At 36.8% G+C, this 18,672-nt stretch overlaps 1 pseudogene; it reads left to right on the forward strand.

Annotated features, from left to right (window-relative positions):
* The first annotated feature begins 1,396 nt into the window (after nt 1-1,396).
* LOC144546635 (photosystem II CP43 reaction center protein pseudogene) lies at nt 1,397-17,057 on the forward strand (annotated as a pseudogene).
* The last annotated feature ends 1,615 nt before the right edge of the window (nt 17,058-18,672 follow it).

The raw sequence follows: 18,672 nt of genomic DNA on the forward strand, positions 1-18,672 counted from the left end.
TTACATATTATAATAGATGAAGAACAATTGATTTTAAAAGTGAAATGAAGTCTGTATACTTGCTAGAACATTTAATATATTATAATAATCAAAATCAACTTTTAATGAAACAAACAACAATAATTTTACAAGTGAATACTAGACAAAGTGCCAGCAAAAGAAATAATTAATATTTGAATATTTTTCGATTCTAAAATAAGAGACTAAATCACAAATAGGAATAGAAGCACATAGTTGGATTTAGTATTAGAAATATGAACAAAAATACAGAAACCCATGTAAATCGCAAAAAAAAAAAAACATGTAGCATAGCGGTAGCAATAATAGCGGCCAACTATTACAGCTATAGCAGTCATAACTAAATTAGCGCACATTTATCTCATAGTTTAGCGTTTATGGTCCGAAAAGCTATAGTTGCTTAATATATATATAGGAATATGCTAGCATGCTATGCATAGAATAGAGCCCCTCCATGCAACGCTTTGGATTTCGACTTTTCAAAATTCTAACGGTCGATCCGAACCGTTCATCTTGTTCTCCATATTAATATGTGTTTGGGGACCCAATTTTACATTTTTTGGAATGTTTTTACTATTTCTTTAGATTTATTGAAAATTGTTGTTTTTTTATGGTCCAGATTTGCTGAAAAAAGCGATTTTCAATAAATCTAAAGAAATAGTAAAAAAATTCCAAAAAATGTAAAATTTGGTCCCCAAACACATATTAATATGGAGAACAAGATGAACGGTTCGGATCGACCGTTAGGATTTTAAAAAGTCAAAATCCAAGGCGTTGCATGGAGGGGCTCTATGCTATGCATAGCATGCTAGCATATTCCTATATATATATATATGAGATGGGCTACGGTGAGTTGCGAAGTAAAGCGATTATTTTACTTCACGCTCATATTTTGCGATTTTTAAGTTCAAAACGTCGATCCGAACCGTTCATCTTGTTCTCCATATTGAAATGTGCTTGGAGACCAAATTTTACATTTTTTGGAATTTTTTAAATATTTATTAAGCAATTTTGAAACTCGCTGATCTGATGGTCTAGAAAATTTTACTGTTTTTTACTGTTCCCAGCAAAACAGCAATTTTCAAAAATGCTTAATAAATAGTAAAAAAATTCCAAAAAATGTAAAATTTGGTCTCCAAGCACATTTCAATATGAATTAAACATCTAACGGTTCGGATCGGTCGTTTGGACTTTCAAAATAAAAATACGGCGTGAAGTAGAAACGCGTTTTACTTCGCAACTCACCGTAGCCCACCTCTCTCTCTCTCTATATATATATATATAACAAAACGGGTCGCACTTCTCAATTGACGCCGACTTCAATATAATATTTTTGTAAATAACCAAAAAATAATTAAATTTTAAAAAATAACCAAAGATGGGTAGGATTTCGAAATCTACCCAAACCGGAAATATTTTTCCGGTAATTCAGTCTAAAACTTGAAAAAAAAAATTCGATTTTAGAATTCCAAAACTAGTGGCTAAAAAAAATAAAAAGAAGAAGAAACCGTAAAAAAAATTTCCGGTTTCAATATTTTTTTTCTTTTTTTAGATTTTTTTTATTTAAATAGAAATATTTATAATTTATTTATTTTTTGTATTTGATGAGCACCAATTATGTATACTTTTTCCTAGGGTTTATATCAATAACTTGACCAATTTCAACGCATTTAGGTTAATTTAGTTTAATTTAGTTTAGAATTATACCAAGAATCAAGTTATTGCCCCCAAGTCTATTTAAATTTTAGAAAATGGAGCAAATTATAGATCTTCTCGCAAGCTTTCCGAAAAGTGGTAGAATACTGAAAACAGAGTTACAAAACAAAATCCAGTATATGTTTTACGTCAAGCAATAAGTAGAGTAATTCCTGGCATAGGAGTAAAAACAAGAAAACGAAAAAGGAGAAAGACTGCAAAAGTCTATAGAGTCCCTATTAAATTGAAATTCTCACAAGCAATATTACTTGCCATTAGTTAGTACAGCATGCCACTTGTTTCTGTATTGATAATTGTGTGTAGGGTTATATTGACCGTACCCGATGTTCCTAAACCTCAACTCTCGTTTATTGGCTTTAATAAACACGATACAGGAATTGTAATTTCTGCCCTCTTAGATTTTTAAACCTCAACTTTCATTTATTGGTATTTCACCTAAGTTACTTGTTTGGTTTACTAAAGGTATCCATTATCTCTCGATATATGGAAAGTTTCACTTCTCGGCTAATAATTGGTTTTATCTCTCGGATTACAAACCTACCTCATGTACTAAGTCTGGTTAAGAGAAATATCAAGGCCAAATTACAAGAAAGATGCTGTAGCTCATGCCGGATTAATCGTATTCTTTTGAAGTGGCACATTTTGTACCAGAGAAACCTACGTATGAGCAAGGATTAATTTTACTTCCACACCTAGCTACTTTAGGTTGGGGGGTAGGTCCTGGAAGAGAAGTTATAGATACTTTTCCGTACTTTGTATCTGGAGTACTTCACTTAATTTCCTCTGCAGTCTTAGGTTTTGGCGGTATTTATCACACTTCTTGGACCTGAAACTCTTGAAGAATCTTTTCCATTCTTTGGTTATATATGGAAAGATCGAAATAAAATGACTACAATTTTGGGCATTCACCTAATTTTGTTAGGTCTGGGTGCTTTTCTTCTGGTATTTAAAGCTGTTTATTTTGGAGGCGTATATGATACCTGGGCTCCTGGTGGGGGAGATGTAAGAAAAATTACCAACTTAACTCTTAGCCCCAGTATCATTTTTGGTTATTTACTAAAATCTCATTTTGGAGGAGAAGGATGGATTGTTAGTGTAGATGATTTAGAAGATATAATTGGTGGACATATATGGTAAGGTTCCATTTGTATACTTGGTGGAATTTGGCATATCTTAACCAAACCCTTCGCATAGGCTCGTCGTGCATTTGTATGGTCTGGAGAGGCTATTTGTCTTATAGTTTAGGTGCTTTATCTGTCTTTGGTTTCATTGCTTGTTGTTTTGTCTGGTTCAATAATACTGTTTATCCTAGTGAGTTTTATGGACCCACTAGGCCAGAAGCTTCTCAAGCTCAAGTACTTTTCTAGTTAGAGACCAACGTCATGGAGCTAATATGGGGTCCGCACGAGGACCCACAGGTTTAGGTAAATATCTAATGCGTTCCCCAACTGGAGAGGTTATTTTTGGAGGAGAAACGATGCGTTTTTGGGATCTTCGTGCTCCTTGGTTAGAACCTCTAAGGGGTCCAAATGGTTTGGACTTGAGCAGGCTAAAAAAAGACATACAATCTTGGCAAGAACGACGTTCGGCAGAATATATGACTCATGCTCCTTTAGGTTCTTTAAATTATGTGGGTGGTGTAGCTACGGAGATCAATGCAGTCAATTATGTCACTCCTAGAAGTTGGTTAGCAACCTCTCAGTTTGTTTTAGGGTTCTTCCTTTTTGTAGGACATTTGTGGCATGCGGGAAGGGCCCGTGCAGCTGCAGCAGGATTTGAAAAAGGAATCGATCGTGATTTGGAACCCATTCTTTTCATGACCCCTCTTAACTACGATTTTCTATATCTATTCTATTGTTTTTTTTTTGTTCTGGCTCGACATCTAGCCATTGAAGTCACTACTAGAGTACTCCAAACATCTTCCAATGGAGTCTTCTATTGGGGTTGTAAATGCCCTTATCTTGCCTTCTGAAGACACTACTAGAGTGCTCCAAACACCGTCAATTTGAGTATTCTATTAGGCTTGTAAATGCCCGATTATCATGCAATCTCGAGACACTACTAGAATGCTCCAAACACCATCAATTTGAGGGTTGTATTAGGGTTGTAAATGTCCTATTAACTTTCCATCTGGAGACATACTAGAGTGCTCCGAACACCTTCAATTGGAGTGTTGTATTGGGGTTGTAAATGTTCTATTATCTTGCCATATGGTAAAAATACTAGAGTGCTCCAACTATCTTCTATTGGACTGTTGTATTAGGGTTGTAAATGCCCTATTATCTTGCCATCTGGAGACACTACTGGAGTACTTCAATCACCTTCAATTTGAGTGTTGTATTCGGGTTGCAAATACCTATTATCTTGCCATTTGGAGACACCAATAGAGTGCTTCAAACACCATTAATTTCAGTGTTGTATTAGGGTTGTAAATGCCCTATTATCTTTCCATGTGGAGAAACTACTAGAGTGCTCTAAACACCTTCAAATAGAGGTATTAGGGTTGTAAATGCTCTATTATCTTGCCATATAGAGACACTACTAGAGTGCTCCAAACACATTCAATTAGAGTGTTGAATTAAAGTTGTAAATGTCCTATTATATTGTCATCTTGAGACACTACTGGAGTGCCCAAAACACCTTCAATTTTGAGTGTTGTATTAGGGTTGTAAATGCCATATTATCTTTCCAGCTGGAGACATACTAGAGAGCTCCAAACACCTTCAATTGGAGTGTTGTATTGGGGTTCTAAGTGTTCCACAATCTTGCCATATAGAGACATTACTATAGTGCTCCAAACACCTTCAACTGGAGTGTTGTATTGGAGTTATATATGCCCGATTATCTTGCCATCCGGAGACACCACTAGAGTTCGTCAAACACCTATAATTTAAGTGTTGTTTTAGGGTTGTAAATGCCCTATTATCTTGTCATCTGGATATACTACTCGAGTTCTCCAAACACCTTCAATTTAAGTGTTGTATCAGAGTTGTAAATGCCCTATTATATTTCCATTTGGAGACATACTAGAGTCCTCCAAACACCTTTAATTGGAGTGTTGTATTGGGGTTGTAAATGTCCTACTATCTTGCCATATAGAGACACTACTAGAGTGATCCTAATACCATCAAATGGAGTGTTGTATTAGGGTTGTAAATGCCTTATTATCATGCCATGTGGAGACACTACTAGAGTGCTTCAAACACCTTCAATTTGAGTGTTCTATTAGGGTTATAAATGCCCTATTATCATGAAATCTAGAGACACTACTAGAATGCTCCAAACACCTTCAATTGGAGTGTTGCATTTGGGTTGTAAATGCCCTATTATTTTGCCATGTATAGACGCTACTAGAGTACTCTAAACACCTTCAATTAGAGTGTTGCATTAGGGTTGTAAATATCCTATTATCTTGCCATATGGAGACACGACTAGAGTCCTCGTAATGCCTTCAATTGGAGTATTGTATTAGGGTTGTAAATGCCCTATTATCTTGCCATCTGGAGACACTACTAGAGTACTCCGAACACCTTCAATTCGAGTCTTCGATTGGGGTTGTAAATGCCCTACTATCATGCACTCTAGGGACACTACTAGAATGCTCCAAAACACCTTCAATTGACAGTGTTATATTGGGGCTGTAAATGTCGTACTATCTTGCCATATAGGGATACTACTAGAGTGGTCCAAATACCTTCAATTAGACTGTTGTATTAGGGTTGTAAATGCCCTATTATCTTGCCATATGGAATCAATACTAGAGTACTTCAAACACCTTCAATTGGAGTGTTGTTTTAGGGCCTTGTTATCTTGCCCTCTAGAGACATACTAGATTACTCCAAACACCTTCAATTGGAGTGCTATATTGGGGTTGTAAATAGCCTATTATCTGGCCATCAGGAGACACCATTAGAGTGCTTCAAACACCTTCAATTTAAGTGTTGTATTAGGGTTGTAAATGCCCTATTATGTTTCTATCTGGAGATACTACCAGAGTGCTCTAAACACCCTCAATTGGAGTGTTGTATTAGAGTTGTAAATGCCCTATTATGTTGCCATAAAGAGACACTATTATAGTTCTCCAAATACCTTCAATTGGAGTGTTGTATTAGGGTTGTAAATGCCCTATTATCTTGCCATCTAGAGACACCACTAGAGTGCTCCAAATGCCTTCAATTGGAGTCTTCTATTGGGGTTGTAAATGCTCTATTATCTTACCATCTGGAGACACTACTAGAGTGCTCCAAACAACTTCAATTGGAGTGTTGTATTTGGGTTGTAAATGTCCTATTAAATTTCCATCATGAGACATACTAGAGTGCTCCGAACACCTTCAATTGGAGTGTTGTACTAGGATTGTAAATGCCCTATTATCTTTCTATTTGGATACACTACTATAGTGCTGTATACACCTTCGATTGGAGTGTTGTATTAGAGTTGTAAATGGACTATTATCTTGCCATATAGAGACACTACTAGAGTCCTCGTAATGACTTCAATTGGAGTATTGTATTTGGGTTGTAAATGACCAATTATGTTGCCATCTGGAGACACTATTAGAATACTTAAAACACCATCAATTGAAGTGTTGTATTAGGGTTGTAAATGCCCTATTATCTTGCCATATAGAGACACTACTAGAGTCCTCGTAATGACTTCAATTGGAGTATTGTATTTGGGTTGTAAATGACCAATTATGTTGCCATCTGGAGACACTATTAGAATACTTAAAACACCATCAATTGAAGTGTTGTATTAGGGTTGTAAATGCCCTATTATCTTGCCCTCTGGAGACATACTAGAGTGCTCCAAGCACGTTTAATTGGAGTGCTGTTTTGGGGTCGTAAATACCCTATTATTTGGAAATCTGGAGACACCACAAGAGTGCTCAAAACACCTTTAATTTAAGGGTTGAATTGGGGTTGTAAATGCCTTATATCTTGCCATCTGGAGACACTCCTAGAGTGCAAGAAACATCTTCAATTTGAGTGTTGTATTAGGGTTGTAAATGCCCTATTATCTTTCCAGCTGGAGACATACTAGAGAGCTCCAAACACCTTCAATTGGAGTGTTGTATTGGGGTTGTAAATACCCTATTATCTTGCCATCTGGAGGAACCACTAGAGTGCTCCAAACACCTTTAATTTCAGTGCTGTATTTGGGTTGTAAATGTCTTATTATCTTTCCATCTGGAGACACTACTAAAGTGCTCTAAATACCTTCAAATGGAGTGTTGTATTATGGTTGTAAATGTCCTGTTTTCTTGCCTTGTAGAGACACTACTAGAGTGGTCTAAATACCTTCAATTGGAGTATTCTATTAGGGTTGTAAATGCCCTATTATTTAGCCATATGGAATCACTACTAGAGTGCTCCAAACACCTTCAATTGGAGTGTTAAGTTATGGTTGTAAATGCCCTATTATATTGCCATCCGGAGACACTACTCGAGTGCTCCAAACACCTTCAATTTTGAGTGTTGTATTAGGGTTGTAAATGCTACTATCTTGCCATATAGAGACTACTAGAGTGCTCCAACTATCTTCTATTGGACTGTTGCATTAGGGTTGTAAATTTCCTATTATTTTGTCATCTGGAGACACTACTAGAGTGCTTCAAACACCTTCAATTTGAGTGTTCTATTAGGGTTGTAAATGCCCTATTTTTTGGCATATAGAGACTAGTAGAGCGCTCGAAATACCTTCAATTGGAGTGTTGTATTAGGGTTGTAAATGTCCAATTATCTTGTCATCTGGAAACACTACTAGAGTACTCCAAACATCTTCAATTGGAGTCTTCTATTGGGGTTGTAAATGCCCTATTATCTTGCCTTCTGGAGACACTACTAGAGTGCTCCAAACACCGTCAATTTGAGTATTCTATTAGGGTTGTAAATGTCCTATTATCATGCAATCTCGAGAGAATACTAGAATGCTCCAAACACCATCAATTTGAGTATTGTATTAGGGTCGTAAATGCCCCATTATTATGTCATAGAGAGACACTATTATAGTGCTCCAAATACCTTCAATTGGAGTGTTGTATTAGGGTTGTAAATGCCCTATTATCTTGCCTTCTGAATACACTACAAGAGTGCTCCAAACACCGTCAATTTGAGTATTCTATTGGGGTTGTAAATGCCCGATTATCATGCAATCTCGAGACACTAATAGAATGCTCCAAATACCTTCAATTGGAGTGTTGTATTAGGGTTGTAAATGCCCTACTTCTGGAGACACTACTAGAGTGCTCCAAACACCGTCAATTTGAGTATTCTATTAGGGTTGTAAATGTCCTATTATCATGCAATCTCGAGAGAATACTAGAATGCTCCAAACACCATCAATTTGAGTATTGTATTAGGGTCGTAAATGCCCCATTATTATGTCATAGAGAGACACTATTATAGTGCTCCAAATACCTTCAATTGGAGTGTTGTATTAGGGTTGTAAATGCCCTATTATCTTGCCATCTGGAGACACCACTAGAGTGCACCGAACACCTTCAATTGGAGTGTTGTATTAGGGTTGTAAATGCCCTATTGTCTTTCCAGCTGGAGACATACTAGAGAACTCCAAATATCATCAATTGGAGTGTTGTATTGGCGTTATAAATGTCCTACAATCTTGCCTTATAGAGACACTACTAGAGTACTCCCCAAACACCTTCAATTAGAGTGCTGTATTGGGGTTATATATGCCCTGTTATCTTGCCACCTGGAGACACCACTAGAGTGCGTCAAATACCTATAATATAAGTGTTGTTTTAGGGTTGTAAATGCCTTGTTATCTTGCCATATGGAATCACTACTAGAGTACTTCAAACACCTTCAATTGGAGTGTTGTTTTAGGGTTGTAAATGCCCTATTATCTTGCCATCTGGAGACACTACTACAATGCTCCAAAACACCTTCAATTGGAGTGTTGTATTAGGGTTGTAAATGTCCACGACTAGAGTCCTCGTAATGCCTTCAATTGGAGTATTGTATTAGGGTTGTAAATGCCCTATTATCTTGTCATCTGGAGACACTACTAGAGTACTCCAAACACCTTCAATTCGAGTCTTCAATTGGGGTTGCAAATGACCTATTATCATGTAATCCAGGGACACTAGTAGAATGCTCCAAAACACCTTCAATTGGAGTGTTATACTGGGGTCGTAAATGTCCTACTATCTTGCCATATTGGGACACAACTAGAGTCGTCCAAATACCTTCAATTGGACTGTTGTATTAGGGTCGTAAATGCCCTATTATCTTGCCATATGCAATCACTACTGGAGTACTTCAAACACCATCAATTGGAGTGTTGTTTTAGGATTGTAAATGCTTTTTTATCTTGCCCTCTAGAGACATACCAGATTTCTCCAAATACCTTCAATTGGAGTGCTATATTGGAGTTGTAAAATACCCTATTATCTGGCTATCAGGAGACACCACTGGAGTGCTCCAAACACCTTTGATTTAAGTGTTGTATTAGGGCTGTCAATGCCCAATTATCCTGTCATCTGGAGACACTACTAGAGTACTCCAAACACCTTCAATTGGAGTCTTCCATTGGGGTTGTAAATGCCCTATTATCTTGCCATCTGGAGACCTAGAGTGTTCCAAATACCTTCAATTTGAGTGTTGTATCAGGGTTGTAAATGCCCTATTATCTTTCCATCTTGAGACATACTAGAGTGCTCCAAATACCTTCAATTGGAGTGTGGTATTACGGTTGTAAATGGCCTATTATCTTGCCATATAGAGACACTACTAGAGTCCTCCTAATGACTTCAATTGGAGTATTGTATTTGGGTTGTAAATGGCCTATTATCTTGTCATCTGGGGACACTACTAGAGTACTTAAAACACCATCAATTGGAGTGTCGTTTAAGGGTTGTAAATGCCCTATTATCTTGCTGTCTGGAGACATGCTAGAGTGCTCTAAACACCTTCAATTGGAGTGTTGTATTGGGGTTGTAAATGCCCTGTTATCTTGTCGTCTGGAGACACCGCTAGAGTGCTCCAAACACCTTTAATTTCAGTGTTATATTTGGGTTGCAAATGTCCTATTATCTTGCCATCTGGAGACACTACTAAAGTGCTCTAAATACCTTCAAATGGAGTGTTGTTTTATGGTTGTAAATGCCCTGTTGTCTTGCCTTGTAGAGACACTACTAGAGTGGTCTAAATACCTTCAATTGGAGTATTGTATTAGGGTTGTAAATGCCCTATTATTTAGCCATATGAAATCACTACTAGAGTGCTCCAAACATCTTTAATTGGAGTGTTGATTAGGGTGGTAAATGCCCTATTATATTGCCATCTGGAGACACTACTCGAGTGCTCCAAACACCTTCAATTTTGAATTCGGATTGTAAATGCCCTATTAGCTTTCCAGCTGGAGACATATTAGAGAGCTCCAAACACCTTCAATTGGAGTGTTGTTTTGGGGTTTTAAATGTCCTACAATCTTGCCATCTGGAAACACTACTACAATACTCCAAAACACTTTTAATTAGTGTCTATCTTGCCATATAGACACTACTAGAGTGCTCCAAATACCTACAATTGGACTATTATATTAGGATTGTTACTGCCCTATAATATTGTCATATTGAAACACTACAAGAGTACTTCAAACACTTTCAATTGGAGTGTTGTGTTGGGGTTGTGAATGCCCTATTATCTTGCCATATGGAATCAGTACTAGAGTACTTCAAACACCTTCAATTGGAGTGTTGATTTTTGGTTGTAAATGCCTTATTATCGTGCCCTCTAGAGACATACTAGATTGCTCCAAACACCTTCAATTGGAGTGCTATAATGGGGTTGTAAATACCCTATTACCTGGCCATCAAGAGACACCACTAGAGTGCTCTAAACACCTTTAATTTAAGTGTTGTATTAGGGTTGTAAATGCCCTATTATCTTTCCATCTGGAGACACTACCAGAGTGCTCTAAACACCCTTAATTGGAGTGTTGTATTAGAGTTGTAAATGCCCTATTATGTTGCCATAAAGAGACACTACAAGAGCCCTCTAAATATCTTTAATTGGAGTGTTGTATTAGGGCTGTCAATGCCCAATTATCCTGCCATCTGGAGACACTACTAGAGTACTCCAAACACCTTCAATTGGAGTTTTCTATTGGGGTTGTAAATGCCATCTTGCCATTTGGAGACACTACTAGAGTGCTCAAAACATCTTCAATTGGATTGTTGTATTAGGGTGGTGAATACCATATTATCTTGCTATATATAGACACTACTAGAGTGCTCCAAATAACTTCAATTGGACTATTGTAATTGGGGTTGTAAATGCCCTGTTATCTTGCCATATGGAATCACTATTAAAGTACTTCAAACACCTTCAATTGGAGTACTGTATTAAATGCCCTATTATCTTGCTATCTGGAGACACTACTACAATTCTCCAAAACACTTTCAATTGGAATGTTGTATTGGGGTTGTAAATGTCCTACTATCTTGGCATATGTAGACACGACTAAAGTCCTCGTAATGCCTTCAATTGGAGTACTGTATTAGGGTTGTAAATGCCCTATTATCTTGCCATCTGGAGACACTACTAGAGTACTCCAAACACCTTCAATTGGAGTGTTGTTTTAGGGTTGTAAATGCCCTATGATCTTGCCATCTGGAGACATGCTAGAGTGCTCTAAACACCCTCAATTTGAGTGTTGTATTGAGGTTATAGATGCCCTATTATCTTGTCATCTAGAGACACCACTAGAGTGCTCCAAACACCTTTAATTTCAGTGTTGTTTTTGGGTTGTAAATGTCCTATTATCCTTCCATCTGGAGACACTACTAAAGTGCTCTAAATACCTTCAAATGGAGTGTTGTATTAAGGTTATAAATGCCCTGTTGTCTTGTTTTTTAGAGACACTACTAGAGTAGTCTAAATACCATCAATTGGAGTGTCGAATTAGGGTTGTAAATGCCCTATTATATTGCCGTCTGGAGACACTACTCGAGTGCTCCAAACATCTTCAATTTTGAATTAGGGTTGTAAATGCCCTATTATCCTTCCAGCTGCAGACATACTAGAGAGCTCCAAACACATTAAATTGGAGTGTTGTATTGGGGTTTTAAATGTCCTACAATCTTGCCATCTAGGGACACTACTAGAGTGTTCCAAATACCTTCAATTGGACTGTTGTATTAGGGTTGTAAATGCCCTATTATCTTGCCATATGGAATCACTACTAGAGTACTTCAAACACCATCAATTGGAGTGTTGTTTTAGGGTTGTAAATGCCTTTTTATCTTGTCGTCTAGAGACATACCAGATTGCTCCAAACACCTTCAATTGGAGTGCTATATTGGGGTTGTAAATACCCTATTATCTGGCCATCAGGAGAGACCACTAGAGTGCTCCAAACACCTTTAATTTAAGTGTTGTATTTGGGTTGTAAATGCCCTATTATCTTTCCATCTGGAGACACTACCAGACTGCTCTAAACACCCTCAATTGCAGTGTTGTATTACAGTTGTAAATGCCCTATTATGGTGCCATATAGAGGTACTACTAGAGCCCTCCAAATATCTTCAATTGGAGTGTTGTATTAGGGCTGTCAATGCCCAATTATTAGGCCATCGGGAGACACTACTAGAGTACTCCAAACACCTTCAATTGGAGTCTTCCATTGGAGTTGTAAATGCCCTATTATCTTGCCATCTGGAGACACTACTAGAGTGTTCCAAATACCTTCAATTGGAGTGTTGTATCAGGGTTGTAAATGCCCTATTATCTTTCCATCTGGAGACATACTAGAGTGCTCCAAATACCTTCAATTGGAGTGTTGTATTAGGGTTGTAAATGCCCTATTATCTTTCTATTTGGATACACTACTATAGTGCTCTATACACCTTCGATTGGAGTGTTGTATTACGGTTGTAAATGGCCTATTATCTTGCCATATAGAGACACTACTACTAGAGTCCTCCTAATGACTTCAATTGGAGTATTGTATTTGGGTTGTAAATGACCTATTATCTTGCCATGTGGAGACGCTACTGGAGTACTTAAAACACCATCAATTGAAGTGTTGTTTTAGGGTTGTAAATGCCCTATTATATTGCCCAGAGACATACTAGAGTGCTCCAAGCACGTTCAATTGGAGTGTTGTATTGGTGTTGTAAATACCCTATTATCTGGCCATCTTGAGACATACTAGAGTGCTCCAAATACCTTCAATTGGAGTGTTGTATTAGGGTTGTAAATGCCCTATTATCTTTCTATTTGGATACACTACTATAGTGCTCTATACACCTTCGATTGGAGTGTTGTATTAGAGTTGTAAATGGCCTATTATCTTGCCATATAGAGACACTACTAGAGTCCTCCTAATGACTTCAATCGGAGTATTGTATTTGGGTTGTAAATGGCCTATTATCTTGTCATCTGGAGACACTACTAGAGTACTTAAAACACTATCAATTGGAGTGTCGTTGTAGGGTTGTAAATGCCCTATTATCTTGCTGTCTGGAGACATGCTAGAGTGCTCTAAACACCTTCAATTGGAGTGTTGTATTGGGGTTGTAAATGCCCTATTATCTTGTCATCTGGAGGCACCACTAGAGTGCTCCAAACACCTTTAATTTCAGTGTTGTATTTGGGTTGTAAATGTCCTATTATCTTTCCATCTTGAGACACTACTAAAGTGCTCCAAATACCTTCAATTGGAGTGTTGTATTAGGGTTGTAAATGCCCTATTATCTTGTCATCTGGAGACACTACTCGAGTGCTCCAAACACCTTCAATTTTGAATTAAGGTTGTAAATGCCCAATTATCTTTCCAGCTGGAGACATATTATAGAGCTCCAAACACCTTCAATTGGAGTGTTGTGTTGGGGTTTTAAATGTCCTACACTCTTGCCATCTGGAGACACTACTACAATGCTCCAAAACACTTTCAATTGGAGTGTTGTATTGGGGTTGTAAATGTCCTACTATCTTGCCATATAGAGACACTACTAGAGTGCTCCAAATACCTTCAATTGGACTATTGTATTAGGGTTGTAAATGCCCTATTATATTGCCATATGGAATCACGACAAGAGTACTTCAAACACCTTCAATTGGAGTGTTGTATTGGGGTTGTAAATACCCTATTATCTTGCTATATGGAATCACTACTAGAGTACTTCAAACACCTTCAATTGGAGTGTTGTTTTTTGGTTGTAAATGCCTTATTATCGTGCCCTCTAGAGACATACTAGATTGCTCCAAACACCTTCAATTGGAGTGCTATATTGGGGTTGTAAATACCGTACTATCTTGGCATATGTAGACACGACTAAAGTCCTCGTAATGCCTTCAATTGGAGTACTGTATTAGGGTTGTAAATGCCCTATTATCTTGCCATCTGGAGACACTACTAGAGTACTCCAAACACTTTCAATTGGAGTGTTGTTTTAGGGTTGTAAATGCCCTATGATCTTGCCATCTGGAGACATGCTAGAGTGCTCTAAACACCCTCAATTTGAGTGTTGTATTGGGGTTATAGATGCCCTATTATCTTGCCATCTAGAGACACCACTAGAGTGCTCCAAACACCTTTAATTTCAGTGTTGTATTTGGGTTGTAAATGGTCTATTATATTTCCATCTGGAGACACTACTAAAGTGCTCTAAATACCTTCAAATGGAGTGTTGTATTATGGTTGTAAATGCCCTGTTGTCTTGCCTTGTAGAGACACTACTAAAGTGGTGTAAATACCTTCAAATGGAGTATTATATTAGGGTTGTAAATGCCAAAATTATTTAGCCATAAGGAATCACTACTAGAGTGCTCGAAACACCTTTAATTGAAGTGTTAAATTAGGGTTGTAAATGCCCTATTATATTGCCATCTGGAGACACTACTCGAGTTCTCCAAAACACCTTCAATTTTGAGTGTTGTATTAGGGTTGTAAATGCCCTATTATCTTTCCAGCTGGAGACATACTAAAGAGCTCCAAACACCTTCAATTGGAGTGTTGTATTGGGGTTTTAAATGTCCTACAATCTTTCCATCTGGAGACACTGCTACAATGCTCCAAAACACTTTCAATTGGAGTGTTGTATTGGGATTGTAAATGTCCTACTATCTAGCCATATAGAGACACTACTAGAGTGCTCCAAATACGTTCAATTGGACTATTGTATTACGGTTGTAAATGCCCTATTATATTGCCATTTGGATTCACTAGAGAGCTCCAAACACCTTCAATTGGAGTGTTGTATTGGGGTTTTAAATGTCCTACTATCTTGCCATATAGAGACACTACTATAGTGCTCCAAACACCTTCAATTAGAGTGTTGTGTTGGGGTTGTAAATGCCTTATTATCTTGTCATTTGGAGACACCACTGGAGTGCTACAAACACCTTTAATTTAAGTGTTGTATTAGGGTTGTAAATGCCCTATTATTTAGCTATATGGAATCACTACTAGAGTGCTCCAAACACCTTCAAGTGGAGTGTTGAATTAGGGTTGTAAATGCCCTATTATATTGCCATGTGGAGAGACTACTCGAGTGCTCCAAACACCATCAATTTTGAGTGTTGTATTAGGGTTGGAAATGCCCGATCCATCTGGAGACATACTAGAGTGCTCCGAACACCTTCAGTTGGAGTGTTGTATTGGGGTTGTAAATGACCTACTATCTTGCCATATAGAGACACTAATATAGTGCTCCAACTATCTTCTATTGGACTGTTGTATTAGGGTTGTAAATGCCCTATTATCTTGCCATATGGAGACACTACTAGAGTGCTCCGAACACCTTTAATTTGAGTGTTGCATTAGGGTTATAAATGCCCTATCATCCCATCTGGAGACAATACTATAGTGCTCCAAAAACCTTCACTTGGATTGTTTTATTATGGTTATAACTACCATCTTCTCAGGCCATATAGAGACATCACTAGATTGTTCCCAACAACTTCAATTTGAGTGTTCTATTAGGTTTGTAAATACCCTATTATCATGCAATCTTGAAAAACTAATAAAGTGCTCCAAACACTTTGAATTGGAGTGTTGTATTAGAGTTGTAAATGCCCTATTATTTTGCCATATAGAGACACTACTAGAGTGCTCCAAATACCTTCAATTGGAGTGTTGTATCAGGTGTGTAAATGGCCTATTATCCAGCCATATGGAATCACTACTAGAGTGCTGCAAGCACCTTCAATTGGAGTGTTGAATTAGGGTTATAAATGCCCTATTATATTGTCATCAGGAGACACTATTAGAGTGCTCCAAATACCTTCAATTGGACTATTGTAATTGGGGTTGTAAATGCCCTGTTAACTTGCCATATGGAATCACTACTAGAGTACTTCAAACACCTTCAACTGTTTTGAAGATGGACATGAATGGTAACTTGACAACGTACATGGTAAGACTAGTAGCAAAAGGTTTTACTCAAATTCAAGGATTTGACTATGATGAAACTTTTTCACCAGTTGTCATGTTTAAATATATTCGGATAATACTAGCTATTGCTGCATTGCATGATAATGAAATATGGAAGTGTACATGGTACAACCTCAATGTTTTGAAGATCCAAAAAATGCAAAGTGTGTAAACTTCAATAGCTATTTATGGCTTGAAGCAAGCATCTAGGAGTTGGAACAAACGCTTTTATGAAGAGGTTAAAACTATTGGATTCATTCAAAGTAAGGAAGAATCTTGTGTATACAAGAAGATTAGTGGGAGCCACATTGTGTTTCTTGGTCTTATATGTGGATGACATATTACTGATAGGTAATGAAAAAACTTTGATAGAGAAAACAAAGAACTCATTGAAAATAATCTTTTCAATGAAAGACATGGACGAGCCTCAATATATCCTAGGGATTAAGATATATAGAGACAGGTCTCTTAAGCTCATTGGTCTAAGTCAAAATGTGTATATTGACAAAATCTTGGAAAGGTTCCATATGGAAAAGTCTAAGAAAAGAAATGTACTAATGAGTATGTCTATGCAACTTAGAAAAGTCCAAGAAAAGTCGCAGTGTGTCACAACATGCAAAGACATTGAATACATGGAGAATGTTTCCTATGCTTCAGGTGTAGGTTCCATCATGTATGCTATGACAAGCACAAGACCTGATGTCGCGTATGCTCTGAGAATGACAAGTCGTCATCAAGCTTCACCTGATTCTGATCATTGGACTACGATCAAGAATATTCTTAGGTACCTAAAAAGGACCAAGAATAAGTTTCTTGTCTATGGTGGTCAAAGAGAGCTTATTGTAAAAGGCTACACTGATGCTAGTTTTATGACAGACCCAGACGATAGAAAAAGGCAAAATTTCATTGTTATGGGTTGACACCAACAGCAACACACCTGATCCCTTCACTAAGCCCTTATCACAAGCCAAAAGCGAAATTCATTTCGAATCCATGGATCTACAAGATCATGGAGAGTAGCATGAAGACTAAAAAAGACTTCTAGTTTTAGAGTTTATGCATTTATTATGTATATGAGAAACTTTAAAAACAAATAGGAGACTGAACGATGTGTGTTTTGAAAGTTATCTTTTAATAATAATTTATGTGTTGTTCACGATTTTATGTTATTATTCTTATTCCTTGAGATTAAAATGTTACATCTTTGGAAGTATTCAAGAAGATGCTCTTGGTCTTGAATCATAGAACTCCTAAGATGAGAAATATTTAATCACTAAATAAGTTCACGATCGTACTAATTAAGGAGGAATATTAATTACCGAGGAAGATTGTCATGTATATTAAAGTACATTGAAGTTCTATAAATGTTGATAAAGGATTATCATTTAATTACATGAATATATAAAAATATGTATTTTATATATTGAACATGACCTAAATGAATGAAACATTATATGGATTGTGTTTTGTGTCATTAATGTTTTCATTGTGTTTTTAGAATCTTAGATATGAGATGTGTTGGTTTTTCACATAAGAAGTATATAATGTGATTACTATTTAAATACTATCTTATGATAGGAATAAAATAGTAGTTCGTTGTGTACAACTTGTGCGGGAGAAATCTATATGTTAATATTATCACTGTTCCTCAATTTGAGTTATGATATTACTGGGCCCCTTGGTAAAGTGGAATTATATTGCATGCAATATAACTGGTGTAGTTATAATTATAATTCACTTGAGAGACCAAGAAAACGAATATAATGCAAGAATGACACAATCTTATTTTGCATATTATTCATAATATCATGTGACAAGGATAGACAAAAAATTAGTGGATTGAGTAAATGATTGAATCTCTTATAGTCAATAATATAAAGTTTTATATTATTGCCAAGATGACATAGATCCTCTATACGGTCACACTAACTGAAGAGAAACAAGTATTTTACATTTCATAGTGATGTATAAGATAAAATACATGAGATGAAATGCTAAAATAAAATGTCATAATATAACATGCTTAGATAATAAATAAATTTATGAAGTTATGACAATAATAGAGACATTGTATAATAGAATAATATGACTAATATTATTTGTTCATAAATTAATTTATTAAACCAATTACAAAATGAGATTAAAGAGAGCATAAAATGGCTAAACAAGGCTAGTGGCATGTGTGTAATTAATTTAAACATTACACAAATGGCCCTAGCCCTTACCTATTTAAAGGGGTGTAATTAAGGAAAATTAACACTATTTTTCTGCCATATACCCTTGCCAAAATCCTCTCCTTGAGCAGCCACATTTTTTTTCTTTCTCCTTGGCCGAAAATAGAAAGGCCTCTCTCCTTGACCGAAATTTATGGGGATTGTTCCTAGGCCGAAATTCTCTCATCTCTTCTTGCTAGGTGGTTGGATCTAAGCATTGAACTCCACATTCATCTATCTAAGAGATGTGATAGTTCATTGTTTAGGTTCAAGGTGAATCAAGAGGTGATTCCAAAGGAACGACGGTTCCAAGAGATCTAGA

This window comes from Carex rostrata, chromosome 30, assembly GCF_964058835.1.
Source record: "Carex rostrata chromosome 30, lpCarRost1.2, whole genome shotgun sequence".
Classification (NCBI taxonomy): Eukaryota; Viridiplantae; Streptophyta; class Magnoliopsida; order Poales; family Cyperaceae; genus Carex; species Carex rostrata.